Source organism: Eutrigla gurnardus (assembly GCF_963514095.1).
Source record: "Eutrigla gurnardus genome assembly, chromosome: 3".
Classification (NCBI taxonomy): Eukaryota; Metazoa; Chordata; class Actinopteri; order Perciformes; family Triglidae; genus Eutrigla; species Eutrigla gurnardus.
Genome location: NC_139917.1, coordinates 3,411,551 through 3,428,651, shown reverse-complemented (window position 1 = coordinate 3,428,651; position 17,101 = coordinate 3,411,551). Strand labels below are relative to the sequence as shown.

The 17,101-nt window shown below is 42.4% G+C and overlaps 1 protein-coding gene across 6 annotated transcripts in view; it reads left to right on the top strand.

The window, feature by feature from the left end:
* sorcs1 (sortilin-related VPS10 domain containing receptor 1) overlaps positions 1 to 17,101 on the top strand; it is a 274,281-nt gene that overhangs the window by 87,425 nt on the left and 169,755 nt on the right. The window lies entirely within an intron of this gene.

Sequence of the window (17,101 nt, the reverse complement as noted above, 5' to 3'; positions counted from 1 at the left end):
CATCTTGTATTTAACATAAACAGCTGCAACCCTTACAGTGGGTAATGTGACTACTCATATAGCTACGTTCATGTGGAAAATAAGCTGCTGCCCGGGCTCTTGAGGGACGAGGCATGATCGTCTCATTACCATGGCGTCGAGACAAGGTCACGACCAGCTTGATCGCGGCTTTCATTCCCGCATGGCGCCATCAATTCTTCTTCCTTGAAGAGCCTGTTGATCATTTGCGTTATTGTCTAACGTTCCGTCTCTTCACTTTTAACACCGTCAACAAGCTCTCTTAACACAGATAAGTGAGCTATGTCTATATTAAAGGCTTTACACAATGCTTTGATGATACAAAATGATAAGTAGGCGCCAAACAAAAGAGGGTCAATGTCAGCTCTGTATTGTCTGTGTTGATTAGCGGAGGCAAGGTTAGCCATGAAGACGTGCTTCTTCTTTCATCACAGCCTCGTCTAATCACCTTTTAATCAAATGCAAATGATGAGAATAGGGAATCTTTAATTCTGAATAATGGGAACAAAGGGAGAGATGAGGGGAAACATAAGAGCTTGTTAGTTACCAACGTCAGTTTGCTCTTCAGGCAGGTCCTAAAGGGGCATCTTTTAATCTAGCATCGCCTTGGGCAACAGCTACCCAGCCCTAAAGTGTCTGATCTGGGGAGAATTAAGCAAAATGGATGGGGCTTTATTTTAATTGAGAAAGTTGACACATTTTATTCTTCCTCTGTTACCATAGCATCTTGCCTGGATGATTTTATCACAAATTCCTATATAGGCCGATTGAACAATTAGCAATCCAGAAGTTCTCCTGACAATTTCAATAATGAAACCACCCCATTTAATTAATCTCAATTCGTCTGTCTAGCTGAAGTGATGAGACGGCAGAGATCCCTGATTTTCATAACGTATTTTCTTTTTTTCCAGCAGCCTCTCTGTCTCCTTTCACATTAAAACTCCTGATTCCACTTAACAACACTGCTTGGGTAAGAATAGATCTATCTCTGGGGCAAAGCAGAGCCTTCAGCAGTTCTCAGAAACTTCACAGAAGTTGAGTGTCTTCAAGCAGCACGTGGGTCTTTTTATTTATCACTGTGTATGTAAAACATCCTTGCGTAACAGGCAAAATTGATACATGAGATTACAATTCATATATGCAGTGCGTTTGTTCCAATGATCAGAATAGGAAGACGATATTTGTCCCAAACACAATTTACGTTTACGAGGTGAGTAACCCAGTTTCCAATTTAGGCAAGCCACTTTAGCTTTTTATTCAGTGCATGAACACATGATGCACTGCTAGCGTCTGTTATCAGCAGGTGTCCATGAATTTCTTTTCAATAATTGTGTCAAGTGTTATCTCCTCTTTTTGACAAAGCACTAAACAGTGATTTATCACCTAAATATACATTATATCCAGAAGTTTTTCACAGGCACAATATAAGAGCCCATATTTTATTCTGGGCTCCTCACACACATTCTCCTTAAACATGCATCAGCCTCTCATGCAATCATTTGGGGCCACAAGGAAGGAGGAGACCAAACACAAGTACAACCTGAGTATTATACAGAAAATATTTTGTAGGATTCTAAAATATAATCTCTCTAATGTAAAAGTAGAAGGAGATGAGAGGAAATAACCAACATGTTTCCTTATCTGTTTTCATAAGCAGTCAGCATAAACTGATGACGTGAGTTGTTTCAGGCAGGATCTCGTTCTGAGCACAGTTCTCTTTCATGTTGGTTTTTAAAACTTTTTTAGACAGCACAACCACATTATCTCACCACACCAAATTATATTATTACATTTAGCACTTAAACGTTTCTTTAGCCTACATGTCTGAATAAATAAGATCCACCACAAAGCACATATATAAAAAGAAAATACCTGAAATGTAAGTGCTTCGCCTGTTATTTCCACATTTTAATTCAAATGATGACCTTGTATGTGCACTGCATGTCAAATTAATCAAAACACAAGGCCAAACTGCCTCCTACATTATCGTATCACTTATTCCTGACAAACAATTTAGCATTTAAAAGGCTAGGTTTTAAATGGAATCTGGTGCGTAAAACACACCGGGCTACATTACATCGCTGTCAGTAAACTTCACAGAGGACAATGCAAATCAGTTTTAACCGCATATTGTCTGGTCTAGCTCACAACCGGCACATTGCTGCAGTGTGCCGTTCACTAAGCAAGCCTGTTTGTAACTGCAGTATAAATCAATTAGTATCAGTGCTTATCATTTAACAGCAGCAGCGCTAATAATTTAGCAGTAGCACTAATCATTCAGCAGTGGTGCTCATAATTTAACGGTAGCGCTTATCATTTAGCAGAAGCACTAATCATTTAACAGCAGTGCTAAACATTTAGCAGCAGCGCTAATCATTAAGCAGTGGCGCTAATCATTTAACAGTGGGGCTGATATTAATCAGCCGCCCTTATCATTAAGGTGCTTTTAACAGCGGCGCTAACTATTTAGCAGTGGCACGAATCCTTGAACAGCCGTGCTAATCATTTAGCAATGGTGTTAAACATTTAGCAGTGACGCTGATCAGTTAGCTGCGATGCTAAATGTTATAGAACATTTAGTTGAAAGACAAATGTCCAATATCGCAAGCAGCGTCACCCTTAATGCAGAGAAAAGCCACAGCAAGTGTATTTCCTGTTTTTTGAGAGGTTTACTGTACCAGTAAATATAAAGCTAAAAAATACCAGCCCGTTCTCCCAGGAGGCTCGGTCACTGGCACAATGCGCCAAACTATAATGCTACACATGGCTGTAGTGATGGCGGGAGTAAAGGAGGAAGTGATTTGAGGCAGTATGAAGAGCGAAGGCAGAATAGCAGTGGGATATGAAGTAGTTAAAATGAGCTCCACCGTTACCATCTGCTACATTAAAGCGATGAACACATTGATATAATAATATATATCTATACTGCTCAACAAATGAAGGGTAGACGTTATCTTCACAGTTTACCACCAAGTCAGTCATTAAACTTCAGGGAGATCAATCTGTCCACGTACGAAGCTCAAGTGATTGTGAATCAGTTTCAGCTGCTTTGCTGCAAATAAAAAGTGACAAAAGCTGCAATGGAGGCAAAAGCAAGACAAGCCCCAAAAGGGAATGGTTCTGATGTGGAGGCCACAGACAGTTCCTCTCTCCTTCCTGACAGAGTCTTCTCTAGTTCTGGGTTTTGCTTGTGTCCTTGTCATAACTTGTGGCATGAGGCGCTACCTGCAGCCCAATCATGTTCACAGGTAGTCCAGCGCCTCCAAAACGGCACAGCCATACGTGCGGTCGCAAGAAAGTTCGCTGGTTTCTCCTGTTGCAGGTCAATGCCCAGCCTTATGTGTGTGGATGCGGTTCCTGGATGGCAAAGGCATTGATGCCATTGACTGGCCCTCAAGTTCCCCTGACCTAAATCTCAGTGAGCACCTATGGGGCGTTGTGTATCGGTGCATCAATGCCAGGAGCCAGGAACTCACTTGCTCTAAGATTAATTCATATAAGTAGGCTAAAGAGTGATATACAAATGTGAAAAGTACATGGTTGGAAGTATAAATACATGGAATGAAGTGAAAATACCCCCCGTAGAATGGAAAATGTGAGTGGATTACATATCGGTCATGTGACAGACACACAGATGAACACAGCTTCCCTCGAGTACATAATGAATGCAACAGTAAACTCTTGAACTCAAATGAAGGAGTGCTTGTAGCTCTATCATGCCGTGTCACATTACAAAAAACCACTGATGTGTAATCATTATGTTCATTTAATCATTTCTCTACATAATTATCATGTTTATTACTAGTAAGCATCCCCTTAATGTCTTCCTTAAGCCTTTCATGTCTTGAGATGCATTAGCAGCACCACACCGCTATCTTTTTCACCCTAACTGCTGAATCCAAAGTGGGTTAAGAACCAATTAGGGGCAGCAAATAGCTAAAGATCCAGGGAAGTAGTTGCCGGGAACCCTTAGACCTCATCATCATCAAAAGGCAAACAAAACAAAGGTGACAGATTTTGCATGGATCAAACGAGCAGCGCGTGAAACTGCAGGGAGTCACAAAAAGCTGAACCCTTCCTCGGTATTCTGTGAGCATTCCTGCAAACATCACACTTCCAAAAATAATCTGCTCCGGTGGAATCGAAAAATAGAAAATCCTTTCTGTTGTCTCGAGAAAAGAGAAATCAGAGATCTCAATCAGTTGACGGCATAATGCGGGAACACGGTCTACATTGCGGGCGCTTGTTTAAATGATGCTTTTTCTGCAGCTTATGTCACTCTAATGAACGCTGAGAGGAATCAGGCTAAATGAGGCCACAGAAGACTGATCATTTGCTGGCTAATAAGCAGCCTAGATTGCTGAACATCCATATGAGACATGGGTGAGTGAATACTTTTGGCAATATAGTGTGTGTGTATATGGTGTTCAATCACTTCCATGGCCATAGGTGCATAAAAGCAAGCACCTAAGAATGCAGACTGTTTCTACAAACATGTGTGAAAGAATGGGTCTCTCTCAGGAGCTCAGTGAATTCCAGCGTGGTACTGTGATAGGATGCCACCTGTGCAACAAGTCCAGTCATGAAATGTCCTCACTCCTAAATATTCCACAGTCAACTGTCAGTGGGATAAGAACAAAGTGGAAGTGATTGGGAACGACAGCAACTCAGCCAAAAAGTGGTAGACCACGTAGAATGATGGAGCGGGGTCAGCGGATGCTGACGCACAGAGGTCACTAACTTTCTGCAGAGTCAATCACTACAGACCTCCAAACTTCACGTGGCCTTCAGATTAGCTCAAGAACAGTCTAGAGAGCTTCATGGAATGGTTTCCATGGCGATCAGCTGCATCCAAGCCATACATCAGCAAGTGCAATGCAAAGCGTCGGATGCAGTGGTGTAAAGCACGCCGCCACTGGACTCTAGAGCAGTGGAGACGTTCTCTGGAGGGACCAATCACACTTCTCCATCTGGCAATCTGATGGACGAGTCTGGGTTTGGCGGTTGCCAGGACAACGGTACTTGTCTGACTGCATTGTGCCGTGTAAAGTTTGGTAGAGGGGGATTATGGTGTGGGTTTTTTTTTCAGGAGCTGAATGCTTCAGCGTACCAAGAGATGTTGGATAATTCCATGCTCCCACCTTTGTGGAACAGTTTGGGGATGGCCCCTTCCTGTTCCAACATGACTGTGCACCAGTGCACAAAGCAAGGTCCATAAAGACATGGAGGAGAGAGTTTGGTGTGGATGAACTTGACTGGCCTGCACAGAGTCCTGACCTCAACCCGATAGAACACCTTTGGGATGAATTAGAGTGGAGACTGAGAGCCAGGCCTTCCCTCCAACATCAGTGTGTGACCTCACAAATACACTTCTGGAAGAATGGTCAAAAAGTCCCATAAACACACTCCTAAACCTTGTGGAAAGTCTTCCAGAAGAGTTGAAGCTGTTATAGCTGCAAAGGGTGGACCGACATCATATTAAACCCTATGGATTAAGAATGGGATGCCACTTAAATTCATATGTGAGTCAAGGCAGTTGAGCAAATCCTTTTGGCAATATAGTGTGTACTGTGTATATATATGTATATATATATATATAAACCTCCCTGGCACACACACCTCTGACAGGTCCTGATCAATTCTGATCCCGATGAAGACACATTATCTTTAGATATGCGACAAGTTACAACAACACGTTTCCCAGGTATATTTCACTTTTATATTAGCGATAGGCACAAGTGGTGAATCTTCCAAAGGAAGATTTGACAGGCTAATCCACGGAGAGGAATAAGCCTGACAGTTTGACGTATCCGGGATTGTCGGCAGGTGAAACTTGTTTACATCATTATGTGTGTGTGTGTGTGTGTTGCAGTGAGTTTTCCCTTTCCCTTCACCTTCTGTGCTCCCAACATTCTTGTCTTTGTCCGCATAATGAAATGGTGCAAAACAGGATGCGTCCCCGGGACAAATCTGGTCTCACGTGATTACAAAGAAAAACAAATAGTTCAAAATGCCTCACAGAAGATGATCCCAGCACATTTCCCTGTTTCAGGGGGCTGCAGTGTGTGTGTGTGTATGTGTGTACCAATATTCTGCATTTCATATTTGTTTATTTTACCTTCTTGTGCCCCAGGAAATGGTAATCTTTGTTTGTATATGCATGTTTGGGTATTTTGATTCATGATGATATTTTCTCCCCTCCATCCAAGGGCAATTATCAAATAGTATAGGAGATAACAGTGTTTGCTAGTAGCAAAGGCATACTTTTGATTAAAAAGAAATAATCGGGAGATCATTTCAACACCTTAAGCTTTGCGCAGACAAAGTTGTTACTGATCCCCACCCAGAGCTGAGGCTTTCCTCTGCATGACTAATATCACTGCATTCTTCTTCCTTCTGCATCTGGAAACCTTCTAAAACAACCTCCTGAGATGTATCCGGCTTGTTTTTTCTTTATCTTTAGCTTTCATAATCATTGCATGCATTGAAGGGGCTCATCAGATATGTGTTTTAAACAAGGGATCAATCCGATTTTGATGTAATCATTTTGGGCTGAAAGGGAAGGAAAACAACACTAACCGAAGTTACTCACTATTTACTTTATCATGATTTGTCTCGAAAAGTAGCTTAAAGCCGATCATCCATTGTAATGAAGGAAATTGACTTTAGACTGTAAATAAGAAGTTGATGTAGTCAGTTCTGTATTTTTGATTTTTTGCGATCAGTAAAGGAAATTACCATATTTGGACTGTGAAGGAGCGATGGGTGGATCTGATGAGCACAAGCGGCAGAGCGGCACCCTTACTGAATCTGGATCCATCTGGATTCTGGTGTGAAGTTAAGCTAGCTTCATAATTCAAGGTCAACTGTACAGCCAAGTGTTCATGTAATCTTATTTGCTAATATTAATTTAAAGAGTCGCCCGCCCTAAAGCATCCCCTGCTTTCTGGTCTGTTGGACTCTAAATCGACCATAATGTACGAAATGAACATCATGCTGGATTGAAGAAGACTTGAAACTAGAGATTGAGACATAAACTCATGTTTACAATGTGTACTGAGATAATACATCAAGAGAGAAGTAGGACCATTTTCTCATAGACTTCCATGCAATCAGTATTTCCAAAGAGAGGAGTCGCCTCCTGATGAACAGTGGAGAAAAAGTTTAAGGCACTTCAGTTTTGGTTTCACTTTTCATAACCAGAGGTTTGCCAACTGAAAATGATTAATGGATGAGACCAGAGGGTCATTTCAGAAAATACACGTATTGCCCTCTTGAACACTGCTCATTTTATTCTTACCTTTCACAATAACAGTCTTAGACTTATTGGTGGCATCACTGCTTGCCAGGGGAAATTCAATTATCTCACAGCTTTTCCATAAGAGCCAACTCAGCAAAATATGTTACAAAATGTATGTATTTCAACAAATGATGTTGGTATTTATTATGGATAGATCTGCAACATTATAATTGTGCTACAGACTAGTGTCCCAAAGTGTTAAATGTGTTTAATTGTGTTAAACACATTAAAAACTTGTAGTGTGTTAAATTGTTCTGGCGCTACCATTGGTCCCGAACAATTTAGGTCCTATTTTGACTTTTGAAGGAACGTGTCCACAGGCAGTGGTGTTTCCCCGCTTCCCATTCATTGTCTATGTGAAAAGCCATGCAATGCATTCTGGTAGCGTTGCAGCGAATTTCGAGAGACGGCGCGCTGAGTTGGCCGCTCCTCATTTGCATAAAGTTGAAGTCGAGTCTACATTATGCTAATCAGAGACACCCGGCTCGATTCGCCGCCTCGCCAACACTCGCGAAAATCTTTTAAACTGAATGTTGTCGATCTAAAATAAAGACAGATTCAACAACTGCATAGCTTATTTCTCGCTTAAAATGTTTTCAGAAACACCTTTCAGTGAACTATTTTCGTAAAATAAGAGAAAGTTTCCAAACGAGCCACCATGTTGGAATTTGAAATCCGGGAGCAGACAGGACAGCTGTGAAAGTGTTCGTCCAATCAGGTGCAGCCATGAAGAGGTTGTATGAAGGAGAGCGCCTGTCAATCATCCTCTAGTGGCAGCCAACCAAGCGTGCAATACTGGCAGGTCGCGTTTAAAATCGCCCTCTTAAGTAACGCGGTTACAAATGACGAGTTATCCTCGTCATCCTGCTCATAAACAAGAGCCACACAGGTAGGCTACTGAGTCGCATGTCCTCACAGCCGCAGAAAAGCGCTGAAACGGAGATGAAGGGGAACCAATTTTTTTTTTCTTTTTTTACTTATTTTAACTGGCCCATCCCGTTTTCTGGAGGCCCACCCACAATCAAAATCCTGGCGCCGCTACTAGTCTTTTACATAGTCCTCCATGTAGTCCTCTCTATATTCCTTTACATAGTCCTATATCGTATATATAGTCCGATATATTCATATAAGGGAGAGAGAGAGGAGAGAGCGCATAGCTTTTTGTTTTCATTCTTCACTTACAAAAATAAGTATATAAGTATACAAATAGATATATGTTACCATGGAGTGGATTATACTGCAGCTCTTAGAAACAGAGTTTTTTTGCAGCAGTCTGAAAAACATTGACCACTTAACATGGAGGCGCTAATTAGATCACTTCTCCCATGCAGCACTGGAATCAGCTGGTCTGGTCATTTAACTGTTGTAAGTCACAATGACCGGTCAGTGTGTTGGTATTTGAGTTTAATTCATTGTTCGTAAAAATATGATACCTGGCTTATGGGCTCATTATTGGGTAACAAGCTGATAATTCTGAGTTACACTGTCAATACATTAAGAGTACATATTACATAGTTGGTTGAAATGTATTTTAACTTCAGTAATCATATTTGTAAATGAGCTTACAGACCAATAAAGCAAACCGAAACAATATACTGGTTTAGTGATCATTAATAGTAAATGCAAATAATAATAATAAAAAAAAAAAGTTAAGCATGAGGGATTTTGGCCATAATCGTGCAGAACTATAATACTTAGCTCCCTGTCAGTTTGACCCGACCATCCCCCGATCTTCTCCCTGTGTGGACTTTGTTGCTGTTCACACTCCAGCCACTAGAGGTGTGGACATTTCTTGATTCTAAGATTCTTCTCTGTGCCATCATTGTGAGTGTGCATTAGTGGTGATTCTGAGGAGCATCTCTGCCATCTGTGTATGAATGTGTGTGTGTGTGTGTGTGTGAATGTTGACATGTGGCGTATGTGTAAATGTGTAAAACGCTTTGAGAGGTTGAAGACTACAATTCTAGTCGCGTTGCAGGCGTAAATAATTCTGCATTGATGCAGTAAGTAAAAATGTAAAAAGTTTGGTTTCATTTCAGCTCAGTGTGAGTCTCTGCTCTTATTGAAATTTTGCTGAGGGCTGAGGCGGAGCTTTACACACACACACACACACACACACTAGGGTTGTGAACGATAAACCGATGCGACCGGATATTCGGTTCAACAAGTGAGAGATACGGTTGCATCGGTAGCAGCCTCCTCAATCGATACGAATTATCAATGAATTCCTAGATGAATCGGTTACGGAGTCATGGATCGGGTATCGTGAGACTTTGAAGCGGTTGGCGGCATTACACCAGCGTCTCTAAAACAACGCGAGAGCTGAAGCTGCCCGTGAAACGCCGTAGCTGCCGAGCTGGTATGAGTGATAAACAAGGGACAACACGGAACATGGAGGAGGTGGAGGTGGAGAGGCGGGCGCAGCACAGCTAGGCAGCTGCGACGCTGCCGTGTGACCGCCAGCCAACGATTCAGCCAGACTTTTTTTTGGTCCATTGATTGAATGTCAATCGCTTGTGTCTCAACTTGCACCACAAGAGGCGGCCGCAGCCCGGGTAGCGTCCACGACACTGTCCTGTGATCGCCAGCCAACGATTCAGCCAGACTTTTTTTGGTCCATGTCTAAAAATAAATACATTGACATGTGATTTTGTTGTTCTTTTTTTTTTTTTTGCCAGTGCCATACAGCCACAATGCTTGGGGATATGTGGTATTTTACATATTTGAAAAGAAACTATTGTACTGTCACTTTCATAGAATTGGCTTCTTTATTTTATAAAATATCTACAACAAATATTAACCGTAGAATAGAATCGTATCGTTCTTACACTGTATGGAATCGATTCGAATCGGTCTGTAATAAAAGGATATCGTTTTTGAATCGAATCGTAACCTGTGTATCTAGATGCATATCGAATCGTTTATCACAGAGAGATGTGCAACCCTATCACACACACACTAGGGCTGTTGGAATGAACTTCGGGAATCAAATATAATTTGAAAAGGACAAAAATCAATAGTATTCGAATGCTGATATTAGTATTACATTTTTAATTTTAATTTTTTTTAGAAACATGTTTTCTAACGTTAGCAGATCTCAGCCTCCTCGCCTTGGCCTACCCTAATAAACGGATGCTTTTGACACATGAAGTCTGATGAACAATAAAGTTTTCTGAATCACTAATAGAAATAGCAGACAGCGGAGTATCACGGAGATAACACGGCACGCACACGGAGATAACCACCGGCAGCACTCGGTGAAGTGAAACAAAGATATGGATGGAGCTCTAGAAGCGATGACGTCATGACAAAGATGCATTCATGCTGCTTACTGCTAGCTAGATAGACCCGCGTCTCCATCGGCTGATTCATCTGGGTGTAGCCATGGGTGTAGCCATGGCAACGTGGACACAGCGTCCCCAGGAGAAGGCAATGTGGTTGTTTTACTTTCTTAATTATTACTGATCTAGAAAGCTGTCAGCTGTTGGTAATTCAACATATTTATTGTAATGTTTTTGGAACGCCCTTTAGTGGACAATAAGTAAAACAACCACATTGCTGGTAATGGCATTGGCAACGTATGCCTGTGTAGTGTAGTTAATTTTAATAATAGGCTGAATATGAGCATTACATATTTTAATATCATTTGAATATTGAAAAAAATATGGAATGAAATATGAATAGTATTAATGAGGAAAATTGACAGCTCTAACACACACACACACACACACACACACCGTGTGCACCAAACAGAGAGATGGCATTCAAATGATTGGCTAACTGACTGACCTGGCTACAAATAATACCTGATTTGTTAACGCTGTTGAACGGTGGTCTGTCTGACACCTTCGCCCCTCGTACAGTCGGGGGTCCACCAGACGCCTGCTCTCCGTATACAGTAGAGGCGGTAAATCCGAGTTAGTGTGCTGACTCATGGATCTCTGGGTCAATCACCAAACTGATCAGTGCCACCCAGATTAAAGAACTTTTATCTGTAAAACACAATATTTATATATATATATATATATACTATAATAAACTAAACAAGCCATTTTCGTTTGGGGAAAGTAAGGATAACACTATAATTATTATTCATTATTCATGCAGCGAGTCCTCCTCTCTTCCGAGTGACGGCGGAGTGATGCACAGTAACAAAACCTTGGCTGCTTCCAGCTACGGTCTAGCTAAGTTAGCTAGCTAAGTTTAACGTGGAAGTCATTGAAGCTCCTTCTCTTGTCCTTGTTAACTTCTAGCAGACACTTGCTCGGTCATGTTAAAATGTGATTTTACAGGTTTTAAAGAGAGTAGCGAGTGATGCAATACATGGTTTGAATTAGTATATTTTGACTGGCATTAGCAGCAAGTGACCCGGGTGAATGGAGACAGCAGACTCGACTCACCCGGATCAGTTCAAGGATCCGGGTGATACGAGTGGGTGAGGGAATCTTCTCCCATCTCTAGTATCCAGTCATGGGTCAGCCTGACGCCATCTTCCTGTGTCCTGTCCTGGGTGAGAGTGTATGCAGTCTGAAATCAGTTAACCATGATGTATTGAGTGGAAGAAATCCGCTAGCCCTAAGGCTAATTCATGCAGTGTAAAAGGTCATATGCTTGTCTTAAGGCTGCTATGTGAAAACCTTATTTTTGTAGATTACAGTACATCGGTAATGCACTGCAGCAGGGATGTTTTGTTGATGTAGAGGTTATGTTGTCCCACATAGATACTGCAATTGAAAATATGTAGATGTTGCAATCAGATTTCAGGGTTCAGATTTATGTGACTGCTTGTATTATTTGATGGAAAAAGTATAACCAGTGAGATACATGAAGGTTCACACCTCTAACAGACAAACATTTTACGGGTCACTATAAGCTGCTTGCACAGACGACATACACACCCGTTCTTTAGTGAGAGGACATTTTCACCTCACTTTTCAACAAGGTGAAACCGATTCATGTATGCAACATGAGCTGCTCTGACTTTGCTCCTAGTTTGAATGTGGAGAAAGTGAAAGATAGCAGCCTTAACCCTTTGTGAAGAAAACTTGCTACGGACATAACAACGCCCTTGCTTCTGTTGTTATCTTGACTGCAGCAGGCAGAGGTGACTGCTGATCCTGGAGCTACTGTTCCAAGTCAGAAGTCTTTGGCACTGTTGCTGGCTGTTGTTACATCTGTCCGTCTTCTCTCTTTAGTCTGCCTCCATACAAACACACACGGCCACTGTAACACACAATGTACAGTCTAGACAGTAGTGCAGCACAGTCTTTATTAAAAGCAAGGCTGTGTAGAACCTTTTACCGTTGGTAAGCAATGATGATGTCATTAGTGTGTTCACGCGGTTTGGCACAGCTTTTCAAGCAATGCAACCAAAGATGGAGAATGCAACCTAATTAAACAAAGACTTTTGAAAATTGCTATTAGTGAGCATGTCATGATCTTGGGTTTTTGTTTCGATAGGTTCCTATTTTATTTTGAAGTTCCCTGCCTCTTATGTCCAGTGTATGTTTGACTTATTTCTGTATCACCTGTGTTGTTTTAGTCCCATCAGCCCTGGTCCGTTTCCTTTGTTTCCTCATATCAGTTTTCAGCCTGAGCTCATTAGATTCTTGTGTATTTAGTCCGTGTCTTTCCCAGTGTCAAATCATCTGCCTCAGTGTCCATGATATCTTCTGCTGTTGGGATTCAGTAGGGAGCAGTTTCGATGCTTAGTCATTTTCAGAGATGATTATGAGTATCGATAGGATAATGAATGCTCATAGAATTATTAATAATCCAGCGATTATAACGGGGCCACCACCCTGGGATAAGGGACCAATAAACGGACCATTAATTTAGTTTCATGGGAAGGCTGTTCACTCAGGATGCCAGTATCTATAAACTACTTTACACTCACAGGATGAACAGTGGGAATCAACCAGCTGTTATCACAATGTTCACACAGCAATAACCACAGACAGAGAATCACTGAAATAACAGTTTATTTAACTTTAGCAATATCAATCAATGATTAATAACACCAAAATCAACTAACCGTCATTCTGTGACCACACCTAATATCACATAGGTTAAGCTGTGTGTGTGTGTGAGTGTGTGTGTGTGTGTGTGTGTGTGTGTGTGTGTGTGTGTGTGTGTGTGTGAAATGGGAAGGGAGAAAGGGGAATAGCAAGAGGGAAAGATGACTTCGTCACATCCAAACTGCAACTTGCCGGAGCTCAGCTGTATGTATGCTTTCATCTCCAATGTATGTCTTTCATCTCCAATTCAACATAGGGTAGTGATGACAGCAACATGTAGGTGTCCTCTTAAAAGCTTTGAATCTAGGGATGCGCCAATACCGCTTTTTTCAGTGCAAGTACATTTAAGTAATTGACGATACAGAGTCCCAATATGAGTACTTAAAAGCCATAAAAGTTCTTATAATTACTTTGAGAGAGATGAAAAGGGTGGGACTGTTTACACAGAAGATTCCGCCGTAATCGCGAAAAGGAGAGTCAAAAATATGCCGTGATCGCCCCGTTTAGAAAGAACTGTGCTTTGCAGCCTCTTCGAAACAAGCTTTGAGCTTGTTGAAGCTGCGGGCGCACGTCGTCCTGGTAACACATCTTCAAAACATCACCAACGCTCTGTGACGACCTCCGCTGCCGTCTCAAAGGCGTAACACCCAATGAGTGATATACCTGCAATGAAAAGGCAGCATAAAACATAGCAGTTAGCCCCGATATTAGCAACAGATAGTGTGTGACATTTCTCCTGCTCCGTGGCCTACCTGTTGTCGCTGCCATTAAGTATCGTCGTGGTAGTATCGGAGCACATTTATGAGTACAAGTACACGCGCACAGTATTGGACCGATACCCGATGCTGGTATCGGTGCATCCCTATTTCAATCCAATTTATCTTTCATCAATCTGTGTTTATTATCTATTACAACCTTCGATAAGTTACAATGAGTAACCATGGATGCATCCGGCTGAAAGTCACCAGTTAACACGGCCACTCGATAAATTGAAACACGGAATGTCGGAAATTCTGTAGAACTTGTTGGAATACAGATTCTGACGAAGGAACATGTGAGAACCAGACATTTAGATGCTGATAACTTTTACTTCAGTGTTTCAAGCTTCTAACAGGTCAGGGTGGTTGGGGAACATACACAAGGCATTTCCACCAATCAGCTTCAACAAACCTTACCTAGACTTTCACAGTCCTCTGTTACAAACCCAGCTCGTGAGGGGAAAGGGAAGCAACATAAAACCAGCTGTTTTTGGTAATGTATGTAGGTCTTTGTTAGTTCAGTTTGGTCTCAATGGTCACAGTATTTGAAAAAAAAGGGCAAAATATTGCAAAATATAATAAGACCCTACCTGACCCTCCGTGGGGCTGGTAATAAGACCCTACCTGACCCTCTGTGGGGCTGGTAATAAGACCCTATCTGGCCCTCCGTGGGGCTGGTAATAAGACCCTACATGACCCTCTGTGGGGCTGGTAATAAGACCCTACCTGACCCTCCGTGGGGCTGGTAATAAGACCCTACATGACCCTCTGTGGGGCTGGTAATAAGACCCTACCTGGCCCTCCGTGGGGCTGGTAATAAGACCCTACATGACCCTCCTTGGGGCTGGTAACAAGACCCTACATGACCATGTGGGGCTGGTAATAAGACCCTACGTGACCATGTGGGGCTGGCAATAAGACCCTACGTGACCATGTGGGGCTGGTAATTAGAACCATATGACCCTATGTAGGGCTTGTAACTGCAGTGTTTTAAAGCATCTGTTAATCACTGCATCTCTATTCTGGAACTGTAACAGATGTCAACCAAAGGCCGTCCCACTCTGGTGCCTTCATGTTCTTCTGCACATCTCCAAAATCTCAGAAATGGGTGTGTGTCGGCCGTCTCTGCTCTCTCAGTATTTACTGCAGGAAAAGCCCCCAAGCCTAATTGGCTTGGTCAGTGATGGAGCATATGCACTTTCCAGTGGGAGCCCATCTGACAGGGCCACTCGCTGACGACTGCCTGCATAGTCTCCATATGTGGCAGACAGAAGGGCCCGACGCATGCTGCCCTTCAACTAACGAAGCCAAGTCACTCGGTTTTTACCTCTGCTTTTTAGAGGACAGAATCCAGAGCCAGATTACTACCTCTCACAGCTATCTCTCTCTCACACACACACACACAAATACAAGCCGGTAGGAAAGCTCAGAGTTGTAAAAGCATAACGGCCCCCTCACCTTCACCCACATCCAGACTGATACACAAACACACAGAGTGACTCCGAGATGCTAAAAACATAATTGGACCATTACCTTCACCTTCACCCCTCCCTCCCTCTCTCTCTCACACACATGTAGACTCACAGGAGAAAACCGTGTTGAGATGTGACGGGAGAAAGAAATAAGGAGACAAGAAAAGCTGCGTGGTGCGAGTGTGAATTCAGCCTCCAGCTGGAGCGCTAAATGGACTTGGTCAGTCATTAGCATGCACAGGTCTAGTCCGGACATTTAAGGTCATTCATTCCCCAGGCTAGTCCTCCCCACGCTCAAATCGCCCAGCTACTTCCTGAAATTGCTCTTACTGCCTTTTAACTAGCGCGGCAACACTGCGAAAGCCCGCCAGCTGAGTGTTTGAGTGTTTCCCGGGGCTGCAGATGTTAATAAGCTTGATCACAGGAGCCCCGACCTCGCGATGTAATTCTACCCAAGGTGCATCTGTTCTTCTTGTACGCACAGGAACCCTACGGTGGAATCGTTTCACAAAGTCACGCAGTAGCTCGGCTGCTGCCTTGGTAACGGCAGCGGAGGTATCAAAAAGGCAGCCGGGCCAAGGAGAAACAGCTGGATATTGGCCGTGCGCAGCGTGGCAACATGACTTCAAGGCAACAAATATAAATCGTATGGACTACGGTTGTTTATTTTACTCCTCGCGCTGGGAAATATCTGTGTGCCTCTTACGTACAGCCGTTTAGCCCTATAGCAATGTGGGAGATAAGGATGTAGCAGAGCATCACAAGCCACGCATTATGTGAATAGATGTTTGTCCATTGGCGGCATCTCTTCTTCGCCCACGTCCTATCACTGGACCATTGTGCTGCAGGTTATCCACAATGCATATGGGTCATCAGACAACTGTCAAAGTCACCACAACATACCCGTGGGGACTTTCACACAGTTCTATCAGGATTAAACTTAACTCATGAGCAAGAACACGACATAGCTAAACTATATAGAAGTGAAACTGCAGCATTCCCTGTGAACATTTCCCCAGCTCTTCTGCTTCTTTTGACTTTTATTCATTTTAAATACACCTCCAGTCATAAAGTAAATAGATTGTGAGTTTCCGTGCTTCTTTACTTCTTTTATGCTCAAAGCCAAATGTGATGTTTCTGCCTACGTTTTTTTCCCTCCAGACTGTGGCTGACCCACTTTCCCTCACCGCAGGCACCTTGAGGGTGTTATGGCACAAGGAATATTTACAGTGGAGTGTTTGGAATAAATGTGATATGATTAAGTAATGGCTTTGAAACAATTAGAGGGGGGTCACATTAAGCTATGTGATGTATGGTAGCATGGATGGGAAAATGTAATATATATATATATACTGTATATAGCCCATAAAGTTGGAATAATGTGCAAATGTCTTGTCTGTTATAGTGCCAAACAAATGTTATGCATGAATACATTTTCACTTGGTGAAATGGGACACATAATGTAATCATTGCACCTGGTCAAAAGTAATTACTGATGCATTTATATACGAATAAACAGGAATGTTCCTGGTGTCT